Source organism: Bactrocera tryoni, chromosome 2 (genome assembly GCF_016617805.1).
Source record: "Bactrocera tryoni isolate S06 chromosome 2, CSIRO_BtryS06_freeze2, whole genome shotgun sequence".
Taxonomy (NCBI): Eukaryota; Metazoa; Arthropoda; class Insecta; order Diptera; family Tephritidae; genus Bactrocera; species Bactrocera tryoni.
In genome coordinates, this window is record NC_052500.1 from 38,719,006 (window position 1) to 38,724,402 (window position 5,397).

Below are 5,397 nucleotides of genomic sequence, written 5' to 3' on the forward strand. Positions count from 1 at the left end.
GGGTCGTTGATGCTGAGGAATGTCAAGTCAGCACAACGGCTTCAGGTAAATTTAGCAAGTAAGATTTTTATAAAGGTTTCAGGTAAATTTAGGAAATAAGATTTTTGGTAAAGAATAAAATGATGATTAATAAACTGGACGGCAAGCCGCTCAGTACGGTAAACCGGAGTTTCATTATATCGTAATTGGCGCAGTCGAACGGAACGGTTCCATATTCTCTCTCAGCTTCGCTCAGCTAGCAAAGAAAAGCTAAATAAAAGCTAAATAAATTATTATTTAACAAAAGTACTGTTATTAAAAGAAAAGTGGCAAAGATACAGCTAATTATATAAATCCCAAAGCAGAACAAAATAATACATTTGAGTTGGAAAACTATAGCAAAAGCAAAAACATAATTCAAAAAGTGAAAGAATTTGTGAAAGTGCAAAACAAAAATTATTTTGAGAAAAAATAAAGAAAACTGTTGAAAACCCTAAAAGTGAGCTCTAAAATATTCCATTGGATTACTGCATTTGGATTACCTTTAATACAAAAACAACTACATCAACAGCGGCAACAGCGGAGACAGCAGAAGCAGCTTTAACAAAACAAAAAACAACAATATCAACAGCAGCAACAGAGAAGACAGCAGCAGCAGCTTTAGCAAAACAAAAAAAAAAAACAACAACAACAGCAGCACCAACAGCAAGGTAAAATAATATCCAACTAATAATTTAGTAATTTAAGTAGTAGTTTTATTTGAAGCCATTACTTTCTTTGTAAAAAAAAAAAAAAGAAAATAAAAAAAAATAAAAAAAAAAATAAAAATAAAAAATATGGCAGAGCAAATAGAAATGCTAACTCGATGCTTGGCATCGTTAACACAGATAGCTTCACAAAATGCAGCAATAAATCAACTTACAATTAGGCAAAGAGTCGAAAAAGACTTAAGATATGTATCTCCCTTTGAAGGAATTGTAAAAAAATTGCCATCTTTCATTGAAGCAGTTGACAGGGTACGAAGGGACTATGTAGGACAGGAAGAAATAGTATTCAGGGTTATTTATGATTTGAAAATTGGTGGATCAGCAAAAAATTTTTTGCAAATAAACCCACCTGAAAATTGGGAAAGTTGTAAAACTAAATTAAGGCAACATTATAGACCCACAAAAAATCAAATGTTGATCACAAAAGAAATTTCGATTCTTAAAGTAAATAGTATAGCGGAATTAAGTAAAAGATTAAACGAAATCGTGGATGATATAACAGAATATAGTGCACTAAGCGAAAATGGTGACACTATGAGAGAAATTTTTTCGGGAATGCTAATTCAGCGAATAAAGCAATTAGCATCAGGGACATTTGCATATACAGTGCAATCGGTCACATCATTAACGGAAATGGCGAATGAAATTTATAAATTTATTGGGTTGGATGAAGGAAATCTAAATCCTTATCTAAAAAAAGGGGGAAACAATTTTCAAGCTAATACCAAAAATAATGGTGTTAACAACAAAAATTTCTATTCAGGACAATATCGTTCACAAAATCAAAATTTTTCTGAACAACAGTATCGTCCACAATCCGGACAACGTCAAATAAACCTTCATGGACAGCAATCCAATCAAACAAGACAGCCTCAATGGCAAAATCGTACAAATTATTCAGAACAGGTTCGAACAAATCAAAATCATTATAATTACTCACAACAGCAAAGAAATTCAACAAATCAAAATCATTATAATTACTCACAACAGCAAAGAAATTCAGTAAATAGTAGACCACAAGTACAAAATAGGGGACCAGAACCCATGGAGATAGACACAATGAGTAGGAGAGGTGATTCACAAGAATCAAACACGAACGAGGAGTTTTTTACAAATTAGCCTCGGAATCATCAAACAAAATTATAATAATATTAACATTTTTTGAGAAAAAATTTTATGCTTTGGTCGACTCAGGTTCAACCATAAGTATAATGAAAAAATCTAGTTTCGAAAAATTTAAATTACCAGTGCTTGAAAGTGAAAGCACTTTGGTGAATACTTTAAACGGAATAATTAAAACGCCAAATGTTAAGGTAAAAAGCCCTTGTCCCAAAGAATTCAAATACCCAGAAAACGCCAGAATGAGATGGTTATTAATGGATTTTAATAAACCATATGATTTGTTAATAGGAAATGATTTCCTTTTTAAAAACGTCAAAACCATTGATATCGAAAAAATGACAATAATTTTGAAAAATGGTGCGAATCTTCCATTCTATATGAAAACTATGCAAGAGCAAGTTTATTCATTAGATATAAGTGAAGTAAAGAACATCAACCTTGATCATTTAAAATCAAATGAGAAAAAGGAAATCGAAAAATTATTAAAGCATTTCAATAAACTTATCTATAAAGAAGGGGACAAGCTCACAAATGCAAAAGCAGTAGTTCATGAAATTAAAACAGTTACGGATCAACAAATAAATTCAAGAATTTATAGATTACCTCCAAAACATGAAGAAGAAGTAAGAAGACAAATTTCTGAATTAGAAGAGCAAGGGATAATTAGAAAAAGTCACAGTAGATATAGCTCACCTATTCTAATAATACCGAAAAAGATAGATAATTCAGGAATACAAAAATTCAGGCTAGTGGTTGATTATAGGAGGTTAAACCAATTGACTGTAGACGATAAGTATCCTCTACCGAATATCGAAGGAATCTTAGATAAATTGGGAAAAGCACAGTACTTTAGCACCATAGATCTAGCAAAAGGTTACCATCAGATTTTAATGGCAGAAAGGGACATCCAGAAAACAGCTTTTGTCACTCCGGCAGGACTATATGAATACGTCCGAATGCCTTTCGGGTTGAAAAATGCCCCAGCTACTTTTCAGAGATTTATGAATGATAGAGCAGAACAATTAATAAAATATTTAAATGCCGAAAATGTAGAAGTCCATCACACAAAACCAAATAGCCATACAGGAAATGCAGACATTGAGAGACTGCACTCAACCTTGTTGGAAAAACTAACAGGAATTGAGGACTCTAGTCTTTCAACAGAAATGAGGATACAAATTGTTATATGCAACTATAACGATAGGTACCACTCAACTATCAAATGTTCTCCAAGGGACGCCAAAGAAAACATTTGTCCATCCATATTACAAGATAGAATAAATACAGTAAAACAGAAAACAATAGCCAAATTAAATCAAAACAGAGAAGAATATATAGAAAACAGACAAACAGGACCAATTAAAAACTACAAAAGAGTACGGCATAAGGATCAACCATATTTCAGAATATTTCCCTTACAAAACGTCCATCCGGCAAATATAAAAAGACCAATGAAATTAGCAAACATAGAAAATCCAAATGAGGATGATGACGATTCATTCAGTCTAAGGGCATTTAATGGAGATAATAACATTTAATTTTTTTTTCTACATATATATACATGATTTTTTTTACCCCAGTGGGTAAGGGGTCTTTCTAGAATATACCCATGGTAAGAGATGCCTGTCGTAAGAGGCGACTAAAATCCAATTTAAGTTTTTTTAAATCAAAACCTAAAACGGTTATACATTTTTACTTTTACAGATGACGATAATAATTATTTTTTTAACAATAATCATATCATTGGTGACAGCACTTTTGCAAATTACACCAATAATAGAAGATGCGGGGTATACAATTATACAAACAGCGGACATAGAAATAGTTAACGAAATAAGTACAGTTATACATACTATAAATCCGAACAAGATAGCAGACATAGTTGATCAGGTTAAAGAAAATATTGAAAAACTAAATATTGAAAATAAAGAAATTTTGTTTGATGAAATAAAAAATATAAAAGCAAAAATCACATCAATAACACCGAATATCAAAAAGAGAAATAAAAGAGGCTTGATAAATATAGGAGGAATAGCATATAAATGGATGTTTGGAGTCATGGATGATGATGACAGACAAGACATTTTGAACCATTTAAAAATTATTGAAGAAAATGGACATAATGCCATTGTAAATTTAAATAAACAAATAGTAATTAATGAACATTTAAATAGATCACTAAACTTATTAAAAGGAACTATAGAATCAGATAGGAAACAAATAATAGAAACTTTAAATATAATAAACAAAGAGGAAAATAGAATTGAAAGTAAAATTTTGTATAATGATGAAATGAATAAACTAAAATTCATAGAAAGTAAAGTTCAAGAAATACAAAATAATATAGCGGCGGCTAAATACAATATGGTACATCCAAGTATGTTAACTAGGGAAGAAATTGAAAAATACGAGATTGATTTTTACAAACTAAAATTATCAAAAGTAGGAGTAGTAGTATACAGAAACGATACAATAATATTTGCAATTCAGATACCAAGAACATTTTTTCAAACTAAGATTCAATTAATAACCCCAATGCCAAATAGAAATAAATTACAAATTATTGAAAAAGAAAAATTCGTTATAAAAATTGGCGAAAACTATTTTGATTATGTAGAAAATAAAGCATTTAAAAATCTAAAATTGAGTAAAAGCTGCATATTTTCAAATACTTGCGAATTTAAATATAATAACAAAACATCAATACAAGAAATAAGCGATGACACAATATTAATAAGAAATGCAAAAAATGATGTAATAAAACAAAACTGCGATGACAGAAAAATTGTATTAAAAAATAACTATATAATCAAATTTGTAAATTGTAAAATGGAAATTTTAAAACAAGAATTTAAAAATAATAAAACAGAATATATTCATACAATTATATACCCTGCCGAAAAATTAAACCAAAGTTACACACCAAAATTAACATTCAATGATATTGCAATAAAAAATATAGAAAACATAAAAGAAATTGCAGAATTAAAATACCATAAAAATGTATCATATGGTATTAATATATCATTGATAATCATTGTAATGGTAGTAGTAGCAATCCTAGTAATAATATTAAAGAAAAAAACAACAAAAATAAAAATTGTAAATACAAGAACTCAGGAGAGTTCAAACAGTAACGCTGGGGGAGTTGCGTCGTCAAACGACTCCACCACTGTCAAACTCGTCGACACACAAAAAAAGACAAGTATTTTTTAAATATTTGTATTTGTCTGAAATGTAAGTTGAATCTTCAGATTCAACTACATACATATGTACATATAAAATTGTAATATAAGATATGCCGGGTCGTTGATGCTGAGGAATGTCAAGTCAGCACAACGGCTTCAGGTAAATTTAGCAAGTAAGATTTTTATAAAGAATATGTGAAGTCAGCACAACGGCTTCAGGTAAATTTAGGAAATAAGATTTTTGTAAAGAATAAAATGATGATTAATAAACTGGACGGCAAGCCGCTCAGTACGGTAAACCGGAGTTTTATTATATCGTAATTCACGCAGCCTTTATTTAC

At 30.0% G+C, this 5,397-nt stretch overlaps 1 long non-coding RNA gene across 1 annotated transcript; it reads left to right on the forward strand.

Moving 5' to 3' along the window:
• Positions 1-653: 653 nt before the first annotated feature.
• LOC120769386 lies at positions 654-3,760 on the forward strand. Its single transcript, XR_005704843.1, has 2 exons — positions 654-689; positions 3,573-3,760. It is a non-coding gene; the product is annotated as an uncharacterized LOC120769386 (long non-coding RNA).
• The last annotated feature ends 1,637 nt before the right edge of the window (positions 3,761-5,397 follow it).